Genomic DNA, 12,164 nt, shown 5'->3' with positions numbered 1-12,164 from the left:
ACTGAAAACTACATCAGAAAGTGTCTGGGAAAACTGCTGGAAGGGAATCTCTCTTGGGCCGATAAGGCATAATAAGGCTAATGATCACTTAAGCAATCTGAGAGGGGTAGTTGTTTAATTGCCCATTTAGTTTATCATGTTCTAACCCTGTTCTGGCATTTTTAAAAAGTGCAATAATTGACTTGAGGGCTCCTCCGTTTGTTACTGTTCAGCTGATAGGAGCTGGAGGGAAAGGGTTCTAATGATCTGTATCTAACTGAAATGCTTAAATTCTCTTTAAGGCCTTAAGGCTTTATTCGCATGAGATAACTTTGGTCCAACTCCTTAGGGATTTTAAACATGGGTTTTTTCCAATCTGTCCCCCAGGTAGATTGATTTACACAGGGCACTTGAAGGGGAGAAATTCCTTAAAGAAATATCTCCTTAAAATAAACAAACAATTCCTTAAAGAAAAATAATCCCTTAAAGATAATTCCTTAATACAAGATAATTCTTTAAAGAAATATCTCCTTTAAATGAACTCAAAATTGGATCTGATCACAGGAGAACATACATTCACATGAAAGTGGTAGACCTGAGATTCCTAGCCTTCAGCTGTAACATGAAGGCAATATGGCTGTTCTCTAGGTATATCTGTGCACACATTTTTACTAGGAAATGGGGGACATAGTCTGGTTAACAAATTACCTCTGCAGGTCACCCACTAGACTTGCTACCTTTTCCAGACAGGGCATGTATAACTGTCAGAGCTGTGTGACAGGAAGAAATTCAACTAGCAAAACATTCCCTCTTCACTATATGGTTGTGATGGCAAACATTTTGCCAGTTCCTAAAAGATGGCAGAGTGGTGGCAAGCAACTTCATGAGATATACAGGCGTGTATCCAATGTTAGTCCTACTTAGAGTAGACCTATTGAAATGGATGGGATTTAAACTAGACTAATATTAGACACAACCCACAATGGCAGTGATGAAACAACAGACACAAAAGATTTTATAATTATTTGTAATTGCTGTGTTGATCAAACTATATTTAATTTCTTTCTCTGGCTGGCTTTTAATTGCACTAAAATCTTCATAAGAAAGATTTAGATCTGTATCTCTTCACATGTATTCCTGGACAGTAGTTGTTTTACCCAGATCAAATGCCAGGATTTGGGAAGCTGGGGACTCAAACCAATCACTGGTTCCGCTGCATGAGTGGAACCTACTCCCATTTTCTATTTAAAGGTCAAAACAGACATTACTTTAAATCTGTGTCTGTCAGTTATGGCTTCTTTTCATTTTTACTCCAAAGTAGGTGCAGGGCCCCTGATCCAGATCTTAAGAGCCCCCCTATTACCCATGCCGGGTTCCAATTCAGATTGGGACCCCTGTGCCTACTCTAGAATAAGAATGGGGTGGGGGGTAGGCAAAAGGAAGACATAGCTGTTAAACACACATGAAAAATAATGTCTGTTTTGATCTTTAATGCAGATACCTTAAGGAACTCCCCCCCCCCCACCGGACACATGGTAAGACATACCAGTCTTGCTAAAATACATATTTTAGCAACACTTGTGTATCTTACCCTGTGTGTGTGTGTGTGTGTGTGAGAGAGAGAGAGAGAGAGAGTTTTGATGCCCTATACCATTCACACAAGTAAGTTCATACTGCAGTGCATTCTGACCTGATATTGTGATTACATAAATTGCAAGATAGCAGATTATCAGTTTCAGCTTCTCTTTTCCTGGCAGCCCCCTGGCTCCAGATGAGTGTTTGCTCCTTAGGCTGCTTAATAGTGTTTACATTTTAGTGCTTCCATCAGGACTTTGAAGTCAACCGCCCTTTGAATCATCTAGAGGACACCCTTGCCCCTGAGCTGTGGGTAGAGAGTTTCACTCCTAAATGCATCTTTTCCACTGGAATGGCTGGAATGTGCCTTTTGTGTGGAGAATGTTTGGATTTCTGGGGAGAACAGCCGGTCATTGGGGAATGGATTGGCTGTTTCTGGTGCTTGTAGTTTTCCACAGGCATATTCTGTATTCTGCAGGTGTTTGTCACATGAACTGGCAGGGCTCCTGAAGCTGGTCTGCAAGTGTCCTATTGAGGGCTGGGAATTATGAAGGCTTTTCTCTTTGGCTGCCCTATCCTTTTCCCCGTCATGTCTTTGAGCAGGGAATTGTAACACTACAAAGGGCTCAGTGGTGCCAGACATGGTTTGCAGAAGAATCTGCCATCCCAGGTTCAATTCTGGTAGGACTAGGAATGACCTCTCTCTCAAAACCTGGAAAGCTGCTGCTAGTCAGTGTAGACCAGGGGTGGGCAACTTGGGGAGTCAAGGTCACTTCCCTGCTCCCTTGGACATCCCACGGGCTGCACTCCTGCTGCCACCATGCTGCCAAATGTGGTGATGGCCACTTGCCAGTTTTGTTCTCAAGCTCGGTTTGGCCTTTTTACTGCTCTGTAGTGTTTCGTTGTCGATTTTGTTTCCTGCTGCCATGAATTTCAGTGGTGCATTGGGGGCTGCATATGGACCACACTCTGTGTGTTGCCCATCTCCTGGTGTAGACAGTTAGAGATGTTGGAGAAATCAGCAACGGATCCAAATGTAGGGATGCTGGAGAATTCCGCCATGGACTCTTTACTTCTTTAGAACTAAAGTTCTAAACATTCCGTTCTGTCTAAACTAGAATGGAGTTCTTTAGAATCCAGCCCCCTGGAGTCTGTGGCGGAATGGGGCAATCCCCACCACCACCCCACAGAATCCCCCTGGGACGGAGCCTACCTGGTGGCGACGGCGGCAGCTCCAGAGGCGGCTCCAGTGGTGGCTCTGGTGGCAGCAGCGGCTCTGGGTGGTCTTCTGGCTGCTGCTGGGCTGCGGCTGCAAATGGCGGCCACTTTGGATAGGCAGTCGCTTCCAAGTTTGGAGGCAGCCGCCTATCTTGATGGGATTGCGCCTTACCATGCAATAAAAACACAACAATTACAAAAAAAATATATTAAAAACAGCACCTAACACACCATATCCACTTACAAGTTAAAGGCTTTCTTAAATAATGTGGTCTTTGCCTGCTGGAGGTAGGTCATCAAAGAGGGAACAAACCTAGCCTCCCTTGGAAGGGAGTTCCATAGCCTGGGAACAGCCACCAAAAAGGCCCTCTCTCAGATTGTCACCAAAGCATGTCTCTGAAGACAGCAATCTCAAAAGAAGGGCCTTTCCAGAAGATCTTAGGAATCAGGCAGACTCATGTGAGAAAAGGCGATCTTTCAGGTAGCCAGGTCCCAAGCTGTTTAGGGCTTTATAGGTCATAAACAGCACTTTGAATTCTGCCCAGAAACAGAGTGGTAGCCAATGAACCTGTTGACAGGAGTCATGTGCTCCCGGTATCCAGCCCCCAGTCAACATTCTGGCCACAGGATTTTGGACCAGCTGAAGTTTCAGAACAATTTTGGAAGGCAGCCCCATGTAGAACACATTACAATAGCCCCAATGGGATGTAACGAAGGTATGTGTAACCATGGCCAGATCAGATGTCTCTAGGAATGGGTGCAGCTGTGCAAATGCACTCTTGGCCACCACTGAGACCTGGGCATCCAGGTTTAGGCTGAGTCCAGGACTACACCCAAACATATGAAGAGATCAGGCAGAGCAGTTCTATCTCATCCTGAACTTCTATCTCATCCAGAAATGAGCTGGTTAAGTAGATGAGGCACTTAATAAAATTCCATTTTTAGCCTTATTAGACATGGCTCTGAGCCCAAAGCCCCAAACATTTTGGCAAATCCACATCCCCCTTTCAGCATCGCTAGAGCCCACCAATAATCGTAATATTTTCTTTGGTGATCCCAATCTTCAATCCTATCCCCTGGCTATATTTAAACTCCAGTGTTATTTTCACTAAAGGTTTGTCCTGTCATGCCTGCAGGAATCCACACTTTTGTTGGCAAACCAGTTCAAAAGATGGTTCATAGACATCTATGATGATTTGTTGGCAAACCAGTTCAAAAGGTGGTCATAGACATAGACATAGATTATTTTCAGTAAACAAAACTCTGGGCTACATTTTGAGTTGTTATAATTGTAGAAGGAAATTATTGTAGATGCATAGAATAACAGGATAGTAAGGCTCAAAGGTAGTGTTTTGAATAGAGTCTTGTCCAAAGCCAAAGTTGTGACAAATCATTTCCTAGACTTCTTGTGTATTTTAATAATCTCCTTCAGGCTGCAATCCTATGCATGCTTACATGGAAGGAAGTCCCATCAAACTCAGTGTGACTTTGAGTAGACTAACATATTGTTCTGTCTGTGACTAAGGGCCAAATTAAATGTGATGTTAGTTGTGTGAATGTAATCAATGTGCTTTTTTTGTTATGTAAATAGCAGCCACAGGAAAACCAGAGCAGCCTTGGGAACATGGAGGTTAGGGTCCCTCTTTTTCTGTTTTTAACTCTTTTTCTTCCCGCCAGGGCCCTTACAAAATCACCCCCTGAAGATGCTTTTTGCATTTCACTGGAAGCCACGATTGGTGCCAAAAAGCAAATAACAGCTTCAGAGAGGCAATTTTCGTTGAGACAGTGGCAGGGAAAGGAAGAGTGATGCTTCCCCTTCCCACTTCCTACATTCTGAGGCTGCTCAGGCTTCCCCTCCACTCATAACAACAAAACCCACATGCACATTCATGCAATTAACATCACGTCTAATCTGGCCCTTAGCTTGCCTGTTCAGCAGCTTGCTAGCTGAAGTGGAAGCTTCAGAGGCACCCTAAGAACATAAGAAGAGCCATGCTGGATCAGAACAAGGGTCTATCTCATCCAACATTCTGTTCACACCGTGGCTAACCAGCCATTGACCAGGAAACCACAAGCAGGACATGAGTGCAACAGCACCCTCCCCCCCCGTGTTCCCCAGCAACTGGTGCACATAGGCATACTGCCTCTGGTACTGGAGGTAGCACATAGCCTTCAAGCCTAGCAGGCAGTGATAGACTTCTCCTCAAGGAATTTGTCTAACCGCCTTTTTAAAGTCATCCAAGTTGACGGCCATCGCTACATCTTGTGGTAGCAAATTCCATAGTTTAACTATGCTCTGTGTGAAGTACTTCCTTTTATCTGTCCTGAATCGCCCATCAATCAGCTTCATGGATGACCTCAGGTTCTAGTATTATGAGAGGGAGAAAAATGTCTCCCTATCCACATTCCTCACACCATGCATAATTTTGTACACCTCTATCATGTCTCCTCTTACCGTTTTTCTAAGCTAAACAATCCCAGCTGTTATAAGCCTCTGATAGCGGTGTGCACAATTTCCTACGATGCACATTGATAGCTTTGTTGGATTGTGGCAATGGAGGTCAAGAGGAGCTGTTGAATTTTATGTCCAAATCTGTTCAGATGACCTCTGATGGTGGGCACAAATCTGTGATGGGCCCCCCAAAAAAGCAACCCAGAATACTGGTCCTCAGTATAACAAAATTTCAGAATTAATGTCCTCTGCTCCTTTCCCTACTCTTTTCTCTGATTCTAAATCCCTTTATCAATCAATGTTTCTATTTGCAGTTGAAGGTACAGGACAATAAATTTAGTACTTAGGCAAATGAAAATCAAATTGGGTGGTAATAATGAGATCTTCAAATAATGGAAATCAATTTACCCAAGACATCTTTAATCCATTTCATTTCAGCTATCACATCCTGAGAAATATGATTGGAGGTAGATAATTGCTGCAGGAAGCCAAGTCCTTGTGTGCATAGGACATAGAATGTAATCATTTTCTGAAAACTAAACAGCAGCTTGGATGATCAGCAAATAATAAAATCATGATAATCTAATACATAAACAATGGCAGAGCAAAAGTGTGGCTGAAAATAGTGATGGCAAATAATACTTCTTTATTCAGAAAGACTAGAATTACGTTGCCCTGCTTAAAATGTGAATGGCTGTCCACTAAACTGTACAAGATGCTAAACTAGTCACTAGAAATTGCATCTGTCTCTCTCTCTTAATACTCCAAATACCTCTGCAAGCGAGGGACACAATCACACAGGGAGGGGTGTTCCTGCTGTTCCAAGAAAAATGACACACACACACACACACACGTAGCTTTTTGTTGTGGGAGGTAGCAAATAGCAGATGCGGTGGGTGGGGATTTTCTTATACAATCAGACCAACAGTTTTTGTTGGGACTGTGGCATAGAAGGGTTACACGCTCCACCTCCCCATGTGTCATGGTTCTGATCCTAATCACAGGCCCTTGCAGCTGTTGAAAAACAACAAAAAAGAGATACAATTTCTAGTGATGCATTAAGTATCACATGTAGTTTGGCCCTGTGTTAATTAATCATGTGACTCTCAGCCAAATATTCAATGAAGCATAATTAAGTATCCAATTTACCAAAGCGCAAACTAATTGTGGTGCCTTATTGAGATACTGAAGGAAACGGTAGGTAGCATACAATGAAATGGTAGGTAACTTACAATGTAAAGCTTGCTACCATTGTTAAAAAGGAACATTCATCTTTAATATTTTCTTTTTCACTTCAAAACAGACAATATTGACAGCATCTCTGTGTAATGCTAAGCCATGGCTTGTGTTAACCAAGGCTTATTGCTTTATCTATGAATTGTCTTGCAGATGAGCAAATAAATCATGGCTTGTTTTCCCTTTTTGTGGTTTGTTTCTCTCTTGCCCATTTTATTTATTTAGCTAGTTTGTTTGTTAGATTTACATCCCACCTTTTCTTCAAGGAGCCTAAGGCAGTGCACATGATCCTTCTCCTCCTCATGTGTCAGTCTTCAGAGCAGTTTCATTTGCAGGCAGCACAAAGAAGCTAAGAAGCCACCGTTCTGGGTTCAGAAATCATAACAAGCCATGGTTTAAACAAGCCAGACTTGTTGGCTTACAAACTATGGCTTCTATTTGTGGTTTGTAGCTGGTTAATAAATCATGGTTTGTTTGCAGGGATGGGTTTGGACACAATGACAAGCCAGGTTTCAACAAACCACACCATGGCTTAGCATTATATGTGAGCCAGGCCGGTAAAATGTACCAGAACCAAAACAGCATCACCAAAAAATGTGTATCGTTAACCCAGAGCACCATAATTTGGCCACAGACACTCCTGTAATATCAGACATCTCTCAGGGTGCTTCCAGATGGAGGACTCCTACCGCTACCAGCAAAAGATATTGTGTAGCTATTCCATCTTTCCCTCCTTAATAGATTTCCTGTGGTAAGAAAAGACATGGAAGAAGTTGTGGGAAAACACAGGAGGAAATGGAAGATGACAGCTCGACCCCCCCATAAAATTATGTGAATGAGGCAAGGTATTTGCACAGTAAAATCCTCACCTGGAAGCACCCTCACTCTAATAAAAAATACACACAATGTTAAGTGCACAAATTTAGTTATAAGCTTTTAATTTATTTCCACTGTAGTCACAGTACTGAGCAACGTATGCACTATTGTTCAGTGGCACATGAAAACAGTCCCTGCCTAGGATATGGAAACAAGAGGAAAGAAGGGCTGTCTTTATTGGTTTTAATAGACATTATTTTAAAAAGGGAACTCCTGGGAGCCATCGTAAGCCCTGTCGGGCTCTTGGCAGCAAAATGGGAGCTGTAACGGAGGCTATTTTTTCCTCTCCATCCTCCGATAATTTGCATTAGACAGGCCTCTGAGCCCATCTAATTCTTCCTGTCTGCTGGGGGTGGGGCCAAGGGCCAAGAGGCCATTGGATCCACAGCAGGGGTATGGTGGTTAATGTTGATGTGCAGGCACTCATCGTGACAGTCCCCAAGGACAGCCAGTACAAAAATGCAGGCAGCTGTGTTGATCCGTATCAACAAACCAGTTCTGGCAGCCTTCTCCCCATCAGGAATAGGTGTTTTGTAAAGCTAGTGGCCATTAATCACCTATTCAAGACCAAGCCATCCCCAAATACTTTACCTTACAACAAGGAACAATATATTGTTGGGAAAATTCTTCCTCCCCCTGTGAGAATTGCAGCGAAACTCAGAGGGAAGGCTAAGGGTGGGGTGTGTGTGTGTGTGTATGATGCCACCATTAGGGAAGTCCGTCACTGGGAAATCTGGTTCTGTTTTGGCTCAATGGAGTTCCACAGCATGTACGACTCATTTTGCAACCCAAGCCAAGCTGCGGGCTGTTCCCCGAACTCTGGGAAATTTTTTGCCCGTTTTTAAAAAGAAGGTTCTTCAACTTGCACAAATGTCTGAGTAATTTGTGCAAATGTGGCCTTAATTTGCATGAATTCAGCTGCAATTTGTGCAAATTGCAGACCCCCTCCCCAATGTGCAGAATTCCTGGAAAAGCCACAAACTGGCTCAACTCATGGCAGATCAAGTCAGGCAGTGCAGCGGGAACCGAAACTAAGTCCAGGGGGCTGTGCCTAGGAAAAGTCATCAATGCCCCCAAATGGACTTCTCCGACATTCCTAGTTAGCACTCCTGCTAATAAAAAAGTTCTGGTGCTGCATCCCTGTGAGCCCTGCCTCCACTACACCACTGATCCACAGCCTCTCCTTCTCCCGCTCACTGGCCCGACCACAACTCACAGATTTCCTCCGTCCCAGAGGTCAGAGTTCCAACCTTGGGAGAGGGAGCCACCTTGGAGCTTTCTGCAGCACCTGGGAGGGGCTTGGAGGTGGGAAGTCCACAGCTGGTTCTCCTCCTCTGAGGTTGGAGCTCTGCCTCCAGCCTTGGAGGTGGAGATCTACTGCATCTGTGGCACCCCCAGATACTGCCTAAGGGCCCTGGAATTGCTCTCTAAAGGAACTTTCTCCCTACTTTCAGTGCTGCTGCTGCTAGCTTCTTCCAGGTAGTCCAGCTGTACCAGGACATGGAGGGCTCTGACAGTATTTCTTATAAAAATGAAAGATGCACAGTGATAACATTACCAATGGTTTCATCTTGTCCCTTAATCCTATTCTCATGACATGGCTGCAGTCCTGCTGCAGTCACATTTTTGAAACCAGCTTGTCTTTAACGGATCTGTGCTAATTGATACATGCGGACTTGTTATGCATGTATAATAATCCTTTTTAACAAACACTAAGGTTTGAAGGGAAGCATTAAAAACAAAATTGCTCTATGTGCAGCCAAGGTAATTGGTCCAGGGAACCATGACCACTTCAGTGAGCTGCGGTTGCAACATCCAAAAGCAAACATTCCTCAAATAACTGGGTCAGCGCTCGAGGTATTGTGCGAGTGCCGATCTTTCGTCAGTGTGACCTCAGATGGGCTGAAGCACAGGAGGCCTACGTATGCTTTTCAAATGAGAGCATGATTTGACATACACATATATAATAAACGTCTGTTAACAACAAAGTGGGGATCACTGCAGTAGTTACAAAGAATCACATGAATGCTTGCTGAGGTACTTAGAGACAGGATCTGTGTGATTTAGGGAGGGATTTAGTCAAGCTGCTTTCAGATAAGGCGGGTAACATTTATTTACCTTTTCTTTGCAACCCACCTCAAAAAGATGAATCATGGCTTCAAGTCTGGCTACATAAACAAATTAACTCCTTTCTGTATATGATGTATTTCTTACATTTTAAGCCTGGCTACATCTCAGAAGCAGTGATCTACTTTTCACAGTATCTTACCTCAGCAGTTACAAATTTCAGAAAATGTGCTCAACTTAGGGCTATAACCAGATAGTTGGTGTTTTGTTTTTGTTTTTTAAGTGAACTTTGTTCAGTTTCATGGGCAGAATAAGATCTGGTCATTCTTTGGTCTGTCTGCATAACTAAAATGATTGAAATCAGTATTATCGTAGTGGTTTAGATTAGTGCTGGGCTAACGTATTTGGCCTGTACATTTTTGGCATAAATCAAGGTTAGGCAACCTTTCTGGGCCATGGCACATTTGAAAATTTGAGAAACTGTCTTGGGCACCACCCCAAAATGGATGCCATGGAAGGTATAGCAAGAACAATTAACCTGCCCAAAAGACTACAAGGCAGAGTACAAGGCAGTGGTGGTGCATTGTTTAGTGTGTTGAACCCCAACACACTAAACAACACCTTTGAACTCACTGTTTTCAGCACCAACAGAAACCTATTTCGCAGCAAACCCAACTACTGATAAGAAAATGTGTTATTTTTTTAAAAAAAGTAGGAGGGGTAGGACACCTTGGCAGGTAGGTGCCAAGAAAGGTATCCGGGGGAGCCTTGGTGCCTATGAGCAATTTGTTGCCTACCTGGCTTAAAGGGTCCTATGGACTTAGCGGGGTGGGGGACACGTGCCTAAGGGCACATGCCCTCTGCCGAATCTGTCCCCTCATTTGGGTCCCAGGATGAATGGAAGCAAGCCACCTGCTTCCCTTCCATCCATTTGCCAGTTTCTACTTGGTGTGGGATCACACCTGCATGCGGATCTCTGCTCCTCATGTTCACTAGCACCTGCACAGCCACCCATTTCTTGTTTTGATAGGGCTTTGATCCCACATGAAAGGCTTAAGGCAACATGGCAATTGAAAAAACGTCTCCAGCAAACAGATGGATAGATGTGTGGATAAGATTAGATTTCAATTGCACATCGTCCAAGTGTGTTTCTTGAGTAATGGAGTAATGGAATGTTCTTCAATATACTAATATGTGAAATGTGCTTTATTTCTTAATTAAAATATTTGCCATTCACCTTTCGATCCATATATCCACAGGGCAGCGAACAAAAAAAAGTTAAAACTAGAAAAAAAAATCAAACTACAGTATCACATAGGGCAATTAGAGATGCCTCCTTGCTGCCATTCACCTGGTTTGTTGCACCAGGTTAGAGAGAAAGGCGACCTCGGTGTGGAGCTTCATGCACAGCATTCCTGTACACAGGTGAGAGCAGCTATACTTCTCCATGCTATCCCAAGAGTGCAGTCAAGAATTCTGTCATTCCAGAAAGGGAGTCCCATTTCTGGGTTCTATTTCTGAAAAAAAGCAGGTCCATAATCAGCAGAGTGCTTCTTAATAATTTCTGTACTGCCCAGTAGTTGAAACTCTCTGGGCAGTTCACAACCTTAGCATTATTTTACTGATATGCACTGTTCTCAGTGACAAGTGTCACATGTGTTTCTGCTTCACAGCCTGTACAAGCTTCCATTATAATATAATATAATTCCTTATAATTCCTTCATGAGACAGCGTGCAGTGCTCTGAGCTACACATCCCTAATAAGATTGTACCCAATGTACCACAAAGAAAACCTTCTTTCTAGATCCAGTGGCAAACCATAACAACCATAATTCAAGATGGTTGCTTCCTAGTTTACAGAGCACCAACGCAGGACATTTAACAGGAAGAAGTATTTGCCAGTATGGGTTTGCTTTGTTTTTTGCACTGTCGTGGCTTGTTTGGCAATGCCCTTGTTATGCCACCTGTGCTGATTCTGCTAGTCCAGTTTGGACTGGAATGGATCACCATGGATATTAGCACAGTCCCCAAGCAGTTTGTGTGGGCTAGTTCATACAGGCACCATACACATCCACCTCTGGGAGTGTGCCATTCCACCACTAGGCTCACAACATAACCAGGAGTACCCAGTGCATTGACTGACACCTCTGTATATGGTCACTACAATTCTTTTGTGCAATCAAGGTGATCTGAAAAGGGTCCACTGTAACCGTGCAAGTCATGGTGGTGATGCATACAGCTCACATGCAGAGGCATTGGTCCATACAGTGGGTGTCTCCATGGAATCCTGGCCTTGGGTTCCTTGCAAGAGGAAAAAAGGCGGGATATAAATGCAATAAATAAATAAAAATAAATATGGAGGCCACCTGCCATATGACCTGACCCTTGCACATCCCGAGATCAGTGCAACCTCTGCACAAAATTCAGGTGTGTGTCAAGAGCACATAGAGAAATGTTCTTGCTAGATGCGCCACATGTATGAAACTGGCTTACTCTGGAAGAGTGCTTCAGGCCTCTGACACAGTACACCGCTGTCTATGAAAGCTCATAGCACGACAGCCCAGTTATAGTCCCTGGGGAGCTACAGCAATCTTTTTGGCTGCTATAAATCCAAGCGATCCTCTGATAAAAAAGTATTAATTTTGCTCTCCTACCAAGTGATATGCATTAAAAAGCAATTGAAGATGGAATTATAACATTATAGAAAATCTGAGCATCCTTTGGGATCACTGTAAGACCTGTCTGAGGATAGATTTTAGTA

At 43.5% G+C, this 12,164-nt stretch overlaps 1 protein-coding gene across 1 annotated transcript in view; it reads left to right on the top strand.

Moving 5' to 3' along the window:
• The window catches only part of SGK1 (serum/glucocorticoid regulated kinase 1), a 96,195-nt gene that overhangs the window by 61,555 nt on the left and 22,476 nt on the right, over positions 1-12,164 (top strand). The window lies entirely within an intron of this gene.

This window comes from Heloderma suspectum, chromosome 1 (genome assembly GCF_057233095.1).
Source record: "Heloderma suspectum isolate Gila_16-S chromosome 1, 16-S_ref, whole genome shotgun sequence".
Taxonomy (NCBI): Eukaryota; Metazoa; Chordata; class Lepidosauria; order Squamata; family Helodermatidae; genus Heloderma; species Heloderma suspectum.
The sequence above is the reverse complement of the archived record's forward strand: the minus strand, read 5'-3'. Positions and strand labels throughout refer to the sequence as shown.